The following is an 18,369-nucleotide window of genomic DNA, read 5'->3' as shown; positions in this document are numbered from 1 at the left end:
ATTGGAGAAGTTATCTAAGGCACTGCCTGTTGATGATGACAACCATTTAGTCGACCTTGAGCCTTTCAAGAGATCGGCAATAACTTGTGCCAACCAACTTCTGAAGCTGGTGGATGAAGCACAAGCCAAGCCTATTCCTGAGTCTGCCCCTGGTTCATCATCAGCGAACCCTTGAACTGTTGTTTGACTTGTTGTAAATAAGATCATCCGTAACTTGTCGTAGTTCAATTAAAATTCGGCTCTGTTGCCAATTCGAACATCCTTTTGTCTGAACAATGTATGCTAAGCGCTCCCGATGGGAGTTTTTATGTTAATGCTAGTCTGAACTGGGAACTGTACTGCAGATTCCTTCATCTTCTTCCCGTGCCGAGCTTTTTTCGAACCCTTCGAGTGACGATGAATCAGGCCTTGTTCGCCGCTTACATGACCAAGTGTCTTGTCTAAATAAAGACATCACTTCTCTTCGCGCGATGGCAGCCTTGGTGAAGAAAAAGGGAGAAGACAGCAACTGCTATCGAACAGTATGCTCTCGATGGTCTTCATATTGCTACCGAAAGTTTGGGCTGTAAGTATTAGCTCATCTTCTGATTTCTGGCATAGCTTGAATGTTCTTTTAATTGACATTCGCTCCTTTTGCAGTCGTAGCTTTAGATGCAACTGGGGAGAACAGGAAGATCCACGAAGAAGTCGAGGCGATGACCGACGTTGCGCACCCGACGCACGGTTTGTGGCTGCATCGTCCGAAGGCCGTTGTCATGGCGAAATTTAAGTACAGGGTGGGGAAGGCGCATTACTACTTCAATAAGTACCATGCTCATCTCACGATGGTTTGGAACACCTTGTTCCCTCTGGACCAAGCACCCGAAACCTTATCTGGCCTGTTCACTCGATTCAAGTCTCCCGAGAGGATTCGACAGTTGGTGCGGAAAGAACTTCTGGCTGGTGCTGAGCTTGCCTTTTCTTCGATATTGGCGTGCCATCCGTCTTTAGACTTGAAAGCCGTAGCAAACACTGAAAGGAATTTAGGCCAGTACTATGATGTTGCTAGAGGTCCTTCTTACACCATTGTTTCTCGGATGGAGTCATGCCTCGAGAAGGAACTGAAGGCCCACTGGGACCGGGGAGCCCGATTATGAATGTAATAACCTTATACCTGCATAAGATTGCTTTGTATGAATTTATTGCGTGCGTTGCACGCTATGTTAGTTTGATTGATATTTTATTGTCAAGGGCGGCTGAGTGATCAGTTCAACCTGCTCTCTCGACGACTTCGTTGAATTATGCAATGTTATTGCGAAGCCTATATGTAAGTTTTGTAAGAGCGAGACCCATCGACTTAGTCGAGGGAATTAGACGCTTGGCTTCATCATGCGGTGCACCGGTTTGAGCCTTGTTTTGTGATAATGTAACCATCGACTACAGCACTCGTATATTTTTCCGAGGCTTGGATTGGTTGTTTTCTTTTATGCATCATTAATCTTCGCCAATGGTAGGGCCCCATACGGTATGTTCGGATGATAAGGCCCGGGGCAAGAAAAAAGGTAGAAAACCTGATTAGAACTTTTATTCATAATGCAAAAGCAACCTTACGGGTTGTCGAGTAAACAATCATATCCTATGTATAAAACCGCCGCAGGTGTGCGATGTTCCATGGATTTTCAACATCTTTTCCTGAAGCTGGGTTCTTGAGTCGATAGGCTCCTCCTGGTATCACTTCAGTGACGATGTATGGTCCTTCCCATGGGGATTCGAGTTTCAAGGGTCTCTCTTGCTTCAGCCGAAGTACCATATCCCCGACTCTAAAGCTTCGACTGCGTATTCGTCGGCTGTGATAATTCCTCAACACCTGCTGGTATACCGTCGTTCTTGCCAAGGCAATGTCTCGTGCTTCGTCGAGGAGGTCTACAGCGTCCTGTAGTGCGATATTGGAAGAGGATTCCGTGTATGCTGTCACTCGATGTGCCTCAAACCGAACGTCGGCTGGCAGGACCGCCTCGGCTCCATGCACCAAGAAGAACGGGGTGTACTGTGTCGACCTGTTAGGTGTAGTACGCAAACTCCAGAGTACGGATGGTAACTCTTCGACCCAGGTTCCAGCTGCACCTGTAAGGCGTTTTTTGAGGCCATCCCCTATGAGACCGTTGATTCTTTCCACCTGGCCATTGGTCTGTGGATGGGCCACTGCAAACTTTAGTTTGATTCCTCCGTCGTCGCAAAATCTCCGAAACTCTTTGGAGTCAAAGTTGGTTCCGTTGTCTGTGACGATACTGTGAGGCATACCAAATCGACAGGTTATTCCTTTGAAGAATTGGACTGTTGTTTTAGCTTTTTGATTCCGTACAGTGCACGCCTCGATCCACTTGGTGAACTTGTCGACTGCGACCAGTAAGTATGTGTGTCCTCCAGGTGACGACCTTGGCAATGGTCCAACTTGGTCGAGTCCCCATTGAGCGAAGGGCCATGCTAGTGGTATCGTCATCAAATCTATCGTCGGAGCGTGCGGTTTTGGCGAAAACCGTTGGCAGGGGTCGCACTTCATGACTAGGTCTCGAGCATCCGATGCCGCTGTTGGCCAGTAAAATCCCGCCCTGAAGGCCTTCGCCACGAGGGCCCTACTTCCTGCGTGATGTCCGCAGGTTCCTTCATGTATCTCTCGCAACAGTGCTTTTCCATCGTCAATGGCGATACATCTTTGGAAAATACCAGAAATGTTGCGCTTGTAAAGTTCACCGTTTACTATGGTGAAGGCTTTCGACCGCCTAACGATTCGTCTCGCTTCTACCGGATCCTCTGGTAACTCCTGTTTTGTTAGATACGCTAAGAACGGTTTGGTCCATAGTGGCTCGAGGAGGAGGACTTGTTCGGCAGGAGGAGTTAGAGATTCTTCGGCAGCTTGCTGCGAACTCGCCTCCAATTCATTAGCCGACGGTTTTGGAGGTGCCGATGTTTTTTCTTTTATTGATCGCTGAGTGATCACTTTGTAAAACACTCCGTCTGGGATAGGGGAGCACATGGATCCGATGTTTTCCAGAGTGTCGGCTTCCTCATTGCTAGCTCTACTGATGTGTTTGAGCTCGCATCCTTCGAATTTAGCTTCCATATTCTGATACAGCTGCCGATAGGCGATCATGTTGTCACTGACTGCGTCGCACAGGTTCATCGACTGCTGCACCACTAAGTTTGAGTCTCCATAGATTTCTGGACGAGTTGCCCCGCACGCCTTGGCCATCTTCATCTCGTGCAGTAGCGCTTCGTATTCTGCTTCGTTGTTCGTCGGCAGAGAGAAGTTCATACGTAGTATATACTTCATCTTCTCTCCCTGCGGTGATATCAGCACCACTCCTTCTCCTGCACCTGTACTCCTCTTTGACCCATCGAAGTACATTACCCATGACCCCGACATGTCGGGTGCTGCTGGCGTCTGTGATTGGATCCAATCTGCCACGAAATCTGGGAGGATTTGAGATTTTATTGCTGTTCGATTGACGTAGGTTATGTCGTGTGGTGCTAACTCGATGACCCATTGGGACACTCGACCTGTGGCCTCTGGATTAGTCATTATGCTTTTCAGTGGTGCTTCGCTCACGACGATAACCGGGTGCTCTGTGAAGTAGTGACGTAACTTGCGGGCTGACCTCCACATCGCGTATGCCGCCTCGATGATGGGGATACCTCTGTCTTGCGGATGTGAGCACTTCACTGAGATAGTAAACGGGTCTCTGCACGCCATGAACTCTCCTCGTTTCTTCTCTTTCGACAACCAGGACGCTGCTAAAGACTTGGGCCGTTGCAGCTATGTACATGAGCAGTGTTTCCCTCTCGCGGGGGGTTACAAGAACTGGAGATGTTGACAAGATCTTCTTCAGCTTGTCCAAGGATTCCTGCGCCTCCTTTGTCCACTCGAACCTTTGTGATTTTTTCATCAAATTGTAGAAGGGCAAAGCTTTTTCCCCTAGCTTAGCGATGAACCTGCTGAGCGCTGCTAGTCGTCCTGCAAGTTGCTGCACTTGGTGCAGATTCTTTGGTGGCTCCATATCGAGTATGGCTTTGACCTTCGAGGGGTTGGCTTCGATTCCCCTGGCAGAGATGAAGTACCCGAGTACTTGTCCTCCTGGCACTCCGAAGAAGCATTTCTTGGGATTCAGCTTGATTTTATACTTGTCTAAGTTGTCGAAAGTTTCCCGCAAATCATCGACGAGAGTAGCAGCGCGCTTTGTCTTCACCACGATATCGTCGATGTAGACTTCGATGTTTCTTCCGATCTGCTCTCCAAGGCAAGCCTGCATGCAACGTTGATAAGTTGCTCCTGCGTTTTTCAACCCGAAGGTCATGACGTTGTAACAGAAAACGCCGTGTGGGGTGATGAACGCGGTTAGCTCCTGGTCTTATCTCTTCAGCTTGATCTGATTGTAACCGGAGTACGCATTGAGGAAGGAGAGGCGATCACATCCGGCTGTGGAGTCGACTATCTGATCGATGCGGGGCAGGGGGAAGTGGTCCTTTGGACAGTGTTTGTTGAGGCTTGTGTAATCGATACACATACGCAGAGCGGTGGTGTCCTTTTTGGGCACCATGACGAGGTTGGCCACCCACTCGGATTCTTTGAGCTCTCGAATGAATCCTCGCTTTACGGAGTCGATTGACTTCCTCGCCAATTGCTCTTCTCTTGGGTTCGGAAAATCGGCTCATTGATCGCCGTACCTGGTTTGGCTGTCGGGTCAACATTAAGGGCGTGCTCAGCGAGTTCCCTGGGGATACCTGGCATGTCGGATGGTTCCCATGCAAATATCTCCCAGCGCTCACGGAGGAACTCGATGAGCGCGCCTTCCTATGCGACCGTAAGGTCAGCCAACGTATTGACCGTTTTCTTCGGGTCGGTGGGATGCACCTGCAGCTTCTTGGCTTCCTTTGTAGCATTGAATTCATCGGATCTTACGTTTTGATTGTCGGCTGGTGGTTGCGTATGATCTATGGCAGCGTCGATTGCGTTGAGTTCTTCCTTGGCACCGAATTTCGAGGCGATCTTCTGGAACTCCCTATCGCAGGTGTCTGATCGAGCAAAGCTCCCATGAATGGTTATTGGGGTCCCGTTGTTGCCTGGCATCTTCAACTTTAGGTACGCATAGTGAGGCACGGCCATGAATTTGGCAAACGCGGGCCTGCCGAGGATGGCGTGATATTGAGACTCCCAGTCGACTACTTCAAACTCGATCTTCTCCTTCCTGAAATTGCTGGGCGTACCAAAGACTACATCCAATGATGTTTTACCAAGAGAATAAGCGGGTCGAGTCGGTATGATTCCGTGGAACCCTGTGTCAGACTCTCTTAGCATGTCGACTGTTAGACCCATTGCTCTCATGGTGTTGGAAAATAATAGGTTCAAGCCACTTCCTCCATCCATGAATACTTTGCTCACATTGTACCCCCCAATCTGCGCCTCAAGGACAAGTGTTGCATGACCTGGTCTAGGGACGGCTTTCGGGTGGTCTGTCCTGCCGAAGGAGATGCTTTGCTCCGACCAGTCGATGAATTCGGGTGTGTCAACCATAGCCACTTCTGCATACTTCACTTCTCGCGAGAACTTCTTGATTTCCCTCTTTGAAAAGCTGGTTTTATGGATCATGTTGACCTGCCCGTGTGGCTCTGGGAATACTTCGGCTGGTACATACTCGTCTTTTTCCATTGGTTCGTACGGTTCTGGCGGATGGCCGTAGGACCTTGCCCTTTTCTCCATCATGTGAACTCTTGATATAGCTTCGGCTCTAAGATCATCACAGAACTGCCGAATCTCCAAGAAGTGTCGACAGTTCCTCAACAAATGACTGGACTTCTCCCGACCATCCTTTGGATCAATGTAGGAGTGGAGGTAACATGGTGCCTTGAGTTGCTCTGTAGCCGAAAGGTACGGAGAACGGGTGCGGCCCCTGATTGGTGATGTGTCGTGGCATACTTGTTCGAACTGACGAAGATGAACTGCTGTTCTCCCTTCCTCCTCGCGGTGTGAGCCCTTTCGTTTTTTCCCCTGTCCTGTTATGATGTTGAAACTTCCTCGATTGCTCTCTTGTATGCTCCTGGGCAGAACTTTTAGGGCTGCTGTTTGAGGAACGTCTTCTGAAGCCGCGTCCTTCGGTTCAGATGCGCTGTCCGTAGGGAGGCAAAGAAAACCTCCAGAGTCGATGACAAAGTGGACACCGCCGAAAGTAGCATCCATATCGCGGGATGATCTCGCATGGAACGGGTGAAGTGTTTCGCGGTGCGGCGCGAACTCGAAGGACCCGCAGCGGATCGGGTCTCTTGGCTCTGCTGGTGTCGGTGATTCGAGTAAGAACGCCGCGGACGTGACTGGTACTGCCGATGACCTGCCTTGTGCCGACAGGGTTCCCACAGACGGCGCCAATTGTCGAGGGTGCTCCTCGGCAATGCCCTTCAATTGGGGCTTAGGGTTGATGGAATCCTGCAAGCTGACACGAGACATCGGTTCGCAGACAAGCGGGGAGAGCGATTTACCCAGGTTCGGGGCCCTCGATGAGGTAAAACCCTTACGTCCTGCCTGTCTGTTCTTGATTATGATGATAATGGATTACAATGGGGTGCCGAATAGTTCGGCTGAGATCTCGTCGAGTTGGCTAAGCGCTAAGGTAACCTAGCTTTAAGCTTCTGCTGGCTAAGATTGCTAAGATTAGTTGTGTGTCTCGACAGCCCCTCTTCTGGCCTTTATATAGGAGGCCAGGTCTCAAGAGGTCCAATCGAGTATGACTAGGTTTACAGTAGATCTATCTCTAAGCTTTCCTTATTCGGCTCCTTCCGTGTCTTGTACTTCAAGGAATCTTTCGTTGCACCGTTCTAGCGGCCCATCTTGCCGCCGAGTGCCTTCATGGGCTTCCAACTAGGAAATATAGGGTAGGGCAACATTGGTTACCCGAAGGGTAATGCCCACGTCACACGGCGACATATCTTCACTGGCTCAATGTTGTTGTCTTGGACTGCTTGTTGGAGCAAGTAGGATAGAGCATCTGCAACAAACAAAAAAAGAAACGGTGAAAGGGGATCACCCTGCCGGAGGCCCCGGCAGGGCGAAAATGATTCCAGGAGGGTTCCATTGAATTTAACTTGATATCTCACCGATGTGACACCTGACATTATCCAGTCAACCCATCTGTGAGAGAACCCCAACCTTTGCATCACTTTCCTCAAAAAATCCCAGTCCACCCTGTCATATGCCTTGGACAAGTCCAACTTATATGCACAAAAGTTCTTATTCTGGTTTGTGTTTTGCTCAATGAAATGTAGACACTCGAAAGCTACAAGAGCATTGTCAGTGATGAGTCTCCCAGGTACAAATGCACTCTGGTTCAAGGAGATAATTTCTCCGAGGATTGGACGGAGCCTGTTGACCATACATTTTGCAATGACCTTGTACATGACAATACATAAACTGATTGGGCGGAAGTCTTTTAGAGTTTCAGGCTGGTCCACCTTTGGAATTAACACTATGGCTGTGTCATTCACTCCATCAGGCATACGACCAGTAACAAAGAATAGTTTCACCGCATTAATTATTTCTTCCTTTATTGTCCCCCAATTCGTTTGGTAAAAGCGTGCAGGAAATCCATCCACTCCGGGGGCCTTAAGAGGGCCAATCTGAAACATGGCATCACTTATTTCCTCATCTGTAAACTCCATGCATAGGGTATCGTTCATGCTACCAGACACCTTTTCTTGTATCATGGCTAGCAACTGATCAGCCTTTAGAGAAGGGTCTCGTGTAAAAAGATCCTGGAAGTAGGCTGCTGCCATCCTCTCCATGTCAGGTGGTTCGTCTTTCCATATACCCTCACTATCCTTAAGTTTTTTGATTTTCTTTTTCCGTGCTCGCCATACTGCTGTTTGGTGAAACAAACATGTGTTTCTTTCACCCTCTTTCATCCATGTAATTCGTGATCGTTGGAGCCATAACAGTTCATCACGGTAAAGCATTTCATTCATGTGGTCTGTAGCTTGGCGGATCTCATGTTGGCTTGCATTATTTGCTAATAGAGTCTCTAGCTTCTTCCTGGCCTTCTGTAGTTCACGGACAATGTTGCCAAACTTCCTCTTGCTCCAATTCTGCAGAGTGGTCATGACGTTGTCCAGCCCTTTCATAATATCACCCAGATCAGCTTTCTGCCCAGCGTCGCCCCAGGCCTGTGCAACACGCTCTGGTAGGTCTGCTGCCCTTTCCCAAAGAATTTCATACTGTCGGCGTGGCTGCTTACAAGGGCCACGGTCCTCTTTAAAATTTGTATAAGTATTGGGCAGTGATCAGAGACCGGGGAGGTAATATGTTGCACATTGGAGTCTGCAAAGAGATTACGCCACTCGGGGCTCGCCACCGCCTCGTCCAGCCGCACTTTAACATTGGCCCTCCCCTGCCTTTTATTGTCATAGGTAAAAGGCAGACCTGCAAAACCAAGGTCTGTAAGATTACAATCATGTAAGACCTCTCTAAAAGCATCCATTTGGCTAGCTGAGCTGGGGTGCTGGGACATGTGTTCCTCTGGCCATAAAGCCTCATTAAAGTCCCCAAAAACTAACCACGGGAGAATAGATTGACTTCTAAGTTCTCTTAGTAAGTCCCACATTAGATGGCGATTCTCTGCCCGTGGTTCCCCATAAACACATGTAATACGCCACTGGGGTGCAGTAGGCGACACACGATACGCATCAATAACTCTTTCATTAACCAACTGAACTTGTACAGAGATTTGTTCATGCCAAAACAGAGCTAAACCACCACTAAGAACATTACTACTATTACCAGCAAAACCCTTAAGACCTAACCTATGACGCAAACGCCTAACTTTATTTTTATTTTGCCGAGTTTCACAAAGGAAAAAAATACTGGGACGCCAAACTTGGGAAATAACAGCTAATTCTCGTGCTATCGGGGCATTTCCCGAACCCTGACAGTTGAAAGATACACAATTCATTGCTCCTGACGAGACCATACATTTGGTCTCGTCAGTTCACCGGTAGGCAAACGCCCGGTTGATGCCAATTTCTTGTTTCTTTTGTAGACCACCTCCACATTGCGCTTCACCTCCTTATTCACCTGCGTCTTGCCTTTCTTAGCTTTACCGCCCTCCTGCTTGTGGCCATAGTTGAGGCCAAGGGATAGCTCCAGCCTCTGGCCTTGCACCTCTGGTTCCTCCGCTCCTCTCTTCCCCAGGACTGTGTCCACCGGTGGCATTGACACATCACCAACCGAGCCAAATGACACCTGCAGGCTAGACAGGCCCTGGAGTGCTGGGATCATGTCACTTGGCCGAGGGCTATGTCCCCAGCTACCACTGCTCACCCTCCTCCCTGTCCTTGTTGCATCTTCTGCATATGTGCCAGCATATCTGCAGTCATGCCTACATGCACATAGCAATCTCGTCCTTCTGTTTCACCTTGAGCCTCCTCTTCTGGGAATTGTATGATTGGCTCAGCTGTGCCTCTCCCTCTCGGCCTGTCAGAGGGGTGTTGGACTTGGCCAGCTTCCACCTGCATTGCATCAACTCTGGCCGCCAACTTCAGTTCTTCCTCTGGTGGAGCTGCCAGTTCCCTCCCTTCAAAGCCATCAGGTGTATCACCATGTTCCGGAACATCTTCAGAAGCATGCTCAACAACCCTTCCAAATGCATCGATCACCCCAGGAATAATGTCATCCCTAAGAGGGGGCATCTAATCACCAACTGAATCTGAGCGTGCTCGTACATTTTCAGGTGTAGAGCTCCTTTGGTTTGCTTCATAGCCGTGACCTTGTCCAAAGCGTTTGCAGGACTCCGCACTGCTGAAGCTAGAGAAGCTGAGGCCACGTTTTGCAACCTTATAATCAGATGCAGAAACTTAGGTGTGGGGCAAAGAGGATTTATGATAATTCCATGGAAACTGGACTACTGTAACTGGAGCCATTTGTCTGATATATAGTAAATCTATGGAAACTGGACTAAGGTACCTAGATCCATTTGTCTGATATATAGTAAATACTGTAAGTAACTAAGTATGTATAGCAGTATAGGTAGCTCAAAAAAATTGAAAGGCAGGAGGGAGTACTGTTTTTTTTACCATATGAATGTCTTGTTAGATAGTTCAGATAATTCATCAAAGCATCTAGAATACACTCTAGCAAGCTTGAATTTGTACAACTGAATATATCATTTGCTAATCAGTAATTACCTAAACAAACATTGAGGTCTGAATGGTGCCCTCTCGATTTTCATCCATTTGTAGCATGCCTAGTGAATCAAGTAAAAAAACAAACAGAAACTGCAGTCAGATCAAACATGGAGTTAACCACAAAAAAGTCACCCCAAAAAAGATCAAACATGGAACGCTCAAACATGGCATCTGTAAGTGTTGTTGACTGAGTGGAGAGACTCAAGAAAGCCATCTTAGTGGTGTTGCTCCCTCTTGCCACAAGGCCAACATCAAGAAGGAAAGGGGATTGTTTATGCTAGAACAAAAGAAGGAAAAATGTACATAGTAAGATTAATCTACAAAAGCAAGAAGAAGAAAAAAGAAAGAAATGAGCTAACATGATCCAAATGTGCATAGAGAAGGTGTAGAGCGGTACCTCGACCTATTGATGGAGATGTTGATCTGTGTATAAAAACAATCAGTAAGAGAGAGATAGAGATAGGGTAGAAGAAATCAAGAAAATATACATGTTGATCGGCTTGTGGCAACCATGCAGAAAAAGAAAAAGAAATTATACCTGCAGCCTAAAGGTCCGTCCAACAAAATTAAGCCATCAAGAACTATATAGCAGAGAATTTTGAGGCATGGGTGGGATCGATAAGATACGACTTTGTCCCCTTTACCGCATGAGGAGGGTGATGCCCATCGCTGCATCCGCAGATTTGAGATTATTATATAATGCGGGGAGAAGATAAAAGTACAACAGAAAGGCCTAGATGTGAAGAGACGGATGGTGGAGGTAATGACATAATGGGGGCGTTTCATCTGTTTAATGCAAACCGATATCTTGAGGAGAGGAACGAGTCCGTCGCCTCGCAGATCATGAAGAAGAGCATAAATGGAGAAGAGGAATCGTCAATAGCCGGTGGATACAACCTGCAGTGTCGATGGCCTGCACAACAATTGTTTCTTGCCAGAATCATAGGAAAGAGGAAGAGAGAGTCAAGCGGTGGTCCTGTCTGGACATTGATTGAGAGGTGGAAGACAGAGCGGTAGGTTCGTCGGTGGATTTAGATGCCTTCGTGGGAGAAGAAGAGCAGTCATGGGTTGGGCTGAGTGGGCCGAAGGCTGAGATCGGTCGGGCCACCTGGTCTGACGCGCCTGGGCCTGGCCACAAAGGGCGATCCCCCGCTTCTGGCTAGAAGAAACGTCCCGTACATGGACTGGACAGGAACGGCCATCCATAGCGTTTTGCCGTGTCGGTATGGCGAGCGAATCCTCTCGTACGGGTGGTAACAAGTGCGGGGAGGTTAACTTTGTTAATGAGCCTACGTGGCTCCATGTGAGAGCAGGAAAATGGGACTAAGTTTTAAGAAAGAGAAGATTTGATATGTGATGATATGGAGTAATGCATAAATTAGCTGTCTTATTTGTTACATTCTTACATTTATAACCGTAGACACATGTAATATTTTGTTATCAGCAAGTTTGATACCATGTTTGTTTAGTAAGAGATATAGTTCTTGATGAGTGACTTATGTATGTAACTCAATTATAAATTGCAGTTCTATGGGCCTTAAAAGTTCAAGGACCGCTGGCGGTAATGTCGCAAAGACCACCAGTAAATGAAGAACATAAGAACTACACTCTTCAAAAGTAAAAGCAATATAAATTGAACTACCCTATAACTCAAGGGGTATAAAGGAATTTGGAATGGTTAGTCCATTTTATAACAGTGAAGTTAGTAAAATAAATATGCGAAAGTGTCAATATCTTAGTCTTATAGTACTCTTTTGGTTATAACCATACAAAATTCCCGACGTAACCCTTTGTAAATAAACATCTAGAGGTGGTGAGAGTAACTAAGATGGAGATTCTATTTTATAAGATGTTTAGTTTTACAAAAAATGATTGACCAGATTCGAAGTTCCTCATATATTTTCATGTGTGATTTAAATAATGGAATATAGCTCACCCTGGCTATGGGGTTCTCAATTTTTCTCAACCTTTTGAGAGGATGGCAACGATCCATCAAAATATGACTCCATTATTGACGACCGCAGGAGAAGGCCAATTTATTATGTTTAAAACATAATATCATTGTTCTTAATATAAAGAGCTTATCACTTACAAAAACATGATGCATATACCTGTCTAACATTTGATCAAAAGTAGTAACTAGTAAGACATGATGTACACAAGATATAAGGTATGTCAAAACAGTTATCTATCTCTCCACAACACATTAAGTTTCAGCATTATCTTGTTTCAAAGAAAACGAATTATGCCGGTGTACCATCTCTATATGGCATCTCCATTTCTTTGTGAAGAATTGGAATATCAACGTCCATCAGAATTTTTGGATTCAAGGTGCAATCAAACATAACCTCTGTGTTTGTCCGGGAGAAGGAACACGACATGTTTATGCTCGGTGGTAACTTGATACATATCTGATGCATGTAAAATGCATACATGAACTTTGCACTTTATTAACACATATTTCCACAGATTTGCAACATATATAATGTTATTTCCATGTTTTATATTGATTTATGCGGATTTACCAATGATCCCCTTTATTTAGGTTATAACTTTGCAGAACAGGAAAACCCTGTTTTGTGTATTTTCCACTTTCAGGAACCTATACAGATTCACATTGAGCTAGGATTTTGGGGACGTCAATATTTCATCGTGAGAAGCAACTGCAGCACCTGGCCCTCACGAGGAAGGGTCTGAGAAACAAAGAAACATGGTGGCATGCCCAACAAGGGGGCGCAATACCACCTCTCGTCTTGCCATCGACCATCTGATTCGCTTCAATCTTGCGCCAACCGCTTCGTTTGACTAAAAATTCCTATATATATGACCCCTAGGGTTTCCTCGAGGATTGCGCCGCAGAAGCACGGAAACACGAAAACAGAGGCTGCTGCACCGAACATTGGAGGGGGAAACTCCACCGAAGACATCGCCGGAGGGATCTCCATCTTCTCCAACGTCTTCCAGATCAACACCATGATGAAGGGGGGGTAGTCGACCTCTGGACTATGGGTTTGTGCAGTAGCTTGATCTATTTCTCTATCGTTCTTCATAGATCTTAGTACCATATGAACTGCCCAACATGATTATGGTCATATATGTAATTCCTATGTGGTGGATCTTGATTATATGATATTCTGATATGGGATTGGAATCTATTACGCGTAATATGTATTAATAGATGCATATTATGTACCCCGTTCTTAAGTATTTGTTATGATCCAACTTGTATGCAAGAACATGTGTGGGGAAATGTGTGTGTTAGATGGAGTAGCATGGTTTTAGTGATTGAATAGTGACAACAAATTCACGGTCTATTATGGTTATTTTCCTTTTCCTTTTCTACCTCACTAGGGATAAAGTGAATGCATGTGCTATGTTTATCACGTGACAAAAGTGATAATCTTGTTTGTTCAAAATACTTATGGCTATGCTCTGTTAATTCTTAATACAAAATTGCTTGGGTTTTCCCTTTCTTGTCGAGTGTAAGAGAGATGAATTGCATCATATCTATGTTAGGACATGATGCCCATATGAATGCTTATAAAACACATATTGAATTTCCACTAATATTATCTCATTGATGAATTATCCACTACAACTTTAAAAAGAGAGTAGACAAGTGAACCCATGAACTCTGGTCCAATTTTAATCATAAGAAACACCTTTCCATTGCATTTATCTTACTTTCTATTTGCAGCAATATTTTAATCTAAAAAACAAAAATACTTAGTTCACTTAATCACACACAAATCCAAAAACAACTATCTCTCTACAGCATTTACTTAGTTATTTTGTTTATTTAGTTTACTTTATTTTTACTACATCTTGTATTTACAATTACTAATGTGAAACCTTGTGCTTGACAACCACACGGTGAAGTTGGGGACACAAGGTGTTGTGGGTATACTTCATGGGTGTACCATCGACAGTGCCTAGATCCGGCAAGCCCGGGTGGCCCATAGACGGTGATGGTGGCGTATGGCCCATCGGGTGGCCCAGTTGCTGTAGATCAAGATGGATGAAGTCCATCCCAGGAACAAGCAGCCAGATACACCGACCAACTCTGGAAGTCGGATCCGGCCTGGCCCATCAGGGGTAGCCGGATCCAGTACGTCGTATAAGGGAAGACGGATCCTTGACGTGCACGGCAATGTAATATTCCGTAGTTAGGCGACTTGTATTCTGGCTAGGACTCTTCGTGTAAACCCTAGATCCTGGCGCCTTTAAATGCCGGATCTCAGGAGCCCTAGAGGCACAACCACAACTCATTGTAACAATGCGAAAGCGCCCAAATAATTCCGGACAAGCAGCAGTAGGCCCTATCCTCGTGCAGGTGTTCCGAAGCTGGGTAAATCGCGTACCACCATCCCGAGGACCCCTACTTCTTTCCCCCTCGTGAGGATCCCTCCTCCGAGGTACCGTCGAATAGGCAATGACAGTTGGCACCCACCATGGGGCCAGCGGCATCTGGAGGCCGGAACCGGGAGGTTCCGCCATGGCAAGCTTTGACGACTCCATCGCTGTGGGGTGTGTCCTTTACGCCGGGAACTTTCCGATCGTCCCCAGGACGAGTGCTGGATTCCGGCTAAGACCGACCCCGTCAAGCTCTCCATCATCCCAATCGGCGGCATTCACATCTTCATCGGCGAGACCGTGGATTTCGACGGAAACGCCCTGGTAAGTCACGCTGACGCGACCGCCACCGAGCAGGACGCAGTCGCAAAGATCCGATCTGAGACGCTGGAACTTCCTAAAGAGGATTCCGCCTTAGATCTGGAAATTTCAAAACCCACCCAATCCGCCCCTGAGCAGCAATAACAGTGGAAGACCAGTGCAAATCTGTCTAGGTCTCCCAGGTGTTATAGAAGCAAAGGTGCCACTTCATGCACTTCCTCGCACATACCGCAGGAACCGCCCCTCCTCAGGAGGGAGCCGGACCCATGCAGGTTGAGGCTACCGGAAACAGCGATACTCCGGATCAGCAAGAGGTTGCCGGAGACAACAATGCTCCGGATCAGCAAGAGGAAGCCGGAGACAAAGAAGAGTCAATACTCAGCCACCTAAGCCCACTATATGACGATGTGTCCTCCATGGACACAGAGGAATACAACCGTGTTATGAAGGAGTTGGAGGATGAGGAGAAAGCGGAGGCAGAATCAGCCCCGCCAAAGGAGATCCTTGTGACCTTAACTGGGCTGGAGCAAGGAACTGACGCAGAAGCGACTCCGCCCGACGCCAGAATTCCAGGCCCATCAAATCCGGAGACCCCACAACGGATGCGCTATCTCATCGTGCCGGATCCTAGAGAAGGACGTGTCCTCGAACACGGGGAATACATGTCCATTGAAGAGATCGCTAGGCAGGCAGGCCGGGGTGCCATTGCGAACTCAGAAATCTTAACCAAGCCAATAACTCCAGAAGAAGCCGCAGACCCGTAAGCTCTTGAAGCCAAAAGGAAGGAACTGCTGGCTACCGCGGAAAGGTTTTCCAACACCGATGTAGTAATGCTGGAAGAAAGGCAAGACGCGGAGGAGTTGCTGGAACGGGTTGAGGAGAAAGAACGCACTACCGTAGAATATTTGCAGCAGGCCTAACCACTCCGAGAGCGATGGGGGTCGATCATAGGCAATGCCAGCAAGGAAGCGGAAAGGGTCCGACAGGAAGCCATTCACCCTCGCAAGATCAACTTTGACAGCTCCACCAATGATCAGCCGCTCGCAACTCCAAAGGATAACATGATGAAGGCTGTGGAGCTTCTAGCCCAAAACGATGAGGAAATCGACATCAACCACCTCCGCACACTCATCTCCTCAGCAATTAAGCAACAGAGTAAGGTAGATACTTCGCGCAAGATGGAATCCAACCCGGAACTATGTGTATCCACCGCGTAGAAAGATGCCTTAGGAAGGGTGCGTCGTGACGAAGAATCGCGCACCGGATCCACGGAGCGCAGAAGAAGAACTAGAGAACATCCAAATCCGATCCATGTACCCTCGAAAAAACCTCCGACGTTCCCAAACAAGGGAAAGGATCCGATGTACACTGGCAGGGACAAGTACCGGAACCCGTCACCTCCGCCCCGCAGCCCGCGTCCTCCTCCGCCACCTCACCGACGTAGTCCAGCCGGAAACACCAGACCCCATGGGCCTGGTGGAATTAACATCCGTGACAATGTGGTCCCTCAGAGGAATTGGAACAAGGATCGCACGCCTGAGCCCCGTAGGAGCCGGAACGAAGATCGCGAGCCTGAGCCTCGCAGAAGCCAGAATGAGGGAGGCGACCGCCATCATGGAGAAGGCAGCCACCGAAGCCGTAGTTAGCAGCAAGAAGGACGTGGAGACCAAGAAGGCAGAAGCAAAAGGTCTCATCAGGCCCCTCGCAGATCTCCCTCCCCACCAACCAGTGGAGGAGGTGGAGGTGGAGGCGGAGGCCGGAGATCCCATTCCCGCCCGCAACGGCTCGCGCGACGCACGGGAACGTCTCAACGAGTATAGAGATGAATACGTCGGCCCAAAGTGCTTTGGTAGGCTACCCGGAAATCTGAAGCATTATTATGGCAGTGAGAGGCCCGATACCTGGATTGATGACTACTACAACGCAGTCAGCTTTGCCGGAGGGACCCCCAATGTTGCATGTCGTATGCTCCAGTTGTACCTTGTTGGTCCAGCCTGTAGTTGGCTCAGCGACCTCGAGAAAAAGTCCATATTTTGCTGGTTCGACCTGAAGATCGCCTTCGTGAAGTACTTCAGGGGCACCTACAAAAGACCCGCCACAACAAGCGACTTACAGGCGTGTATCCAGAAGAAGAACGAAACCTCTCGAGCTTTTCTCACTCGGTGATTAGCAACAAGAAACGAGTGCGAGAACGTGGATAATCGCACAGCAATGCTAGCTTTCATAGGTGGCTTGCAAAGAGGAAGGCTGCTCCGGCACAAACTCACTTTCCTGATCAACGAGAACAAGCTGACCTTGGACAACATGATCGGCATTGCGAGAACTCACACCGCCGCTGATGACGACGCAGGTGGAGAGCTCTCGACCACAGCCATACCCCTGCATCAGCAAAAGAAGAACCATGATAACAGCAGCAACAACAGCAAATGGAAGAACCCCTCCGACGACCAGAAGAGCGGCGGATCTGGCATGGTAGCCATGACGTTGCAACGCGGAGGTCAAGGAGGCGGAAGAGGCCGTGGCCCTGGTGGTGGAGCCGGCAGGGGCCAGCAGCGCGCTGACGAGGTCACCATCGACGGGTTCCGCGCTCCCCAAACCTACGAAGAATACAGGGATATGCGATGCCTGGCTCACATTGATCCGGCCACTAGCAAGTCCTCCCAAACCAATCGCGACTCCAAGTGGGTCAATGATCTCAAAACTGACCCAGAAGCAGGATACAAGTACGCCCGGAAGCACCGCCCGCGTGGCAAAGGAGGCAAGGGCAAGAACAAGGAAAAGGACAAGGACAGTTCCGAGGCGATGGAAGAGGATGAAGCTTCACCTGATCCCAAAGAGACTTCCGCAGCTAACAAATCCAACCCCTTCGTCAAAAAGAGTGTTGGTGCTTACCACACCTTCCTACGAACCCCAACGGTCCGGGCCAAGAAATCGTCCCTCCGGGTCCTGAATGCCACGGTTCCGGCTGTGCCACAATACGTCAAGTGGTCGGAAAAACCCTGCACCTTCGACAGGGCAGATCATCTGACTGTAATTCCAAAAGAGTGCTACTCCCTGGTTGCTAGTCCCTGCATCGACGGGTATGACTTCTCAAAATGTCTTATGGATGGCGGAGCCAGCCTAAACATCATGTACCTAGAGACCCGGGAGAGGATGAACCTTACCAAGGAGCAGCTTAAGCACAGCTCCACTGAGTTTATGGTGTGGTTCCGGGTAAAAAGGCACACTCCCTGGACAACATTAAACTTCCCGTCAGGAGCTACAAAGCTACAGGGCTGCGGTGTATTCAAATGAGATGCATACCACCAAGAAGCAGATCTCCGAACAAAAGACTTCGTTCAAGGCTGCGATAGACACCAAGAAGGTCGACCTCAAGGAAGGCGATAGTTCCAAGCAAGTGTCTGTCGGAGCTGGCATGGACCCCAAATAGAAAGACGCGCTCGCCGAGTTCCTACAAGCTAACATGGATATCTTTGCATGGCAACCTTCTGACAT

The sequence above is a fragment of the Lolium rigidum genome, chromosome 4 (genome assembly GCF_022539505.1).
Source record: "Lolium rigidum isolate FL_2022 chromosome 4, APGP_CSIRO_Lrig_0.1, whole genome shotgun sequence".
Taxonomy (NCBI): domain Eukaryota; kingdom Viridiplantae; phylum Streptophyta; class Magnoliopsida; order Poales; family Poaceae; genus Lolium; species Lolium rigidum.
Note: the sequence above shows the minus strand (reverse complement) of the source record.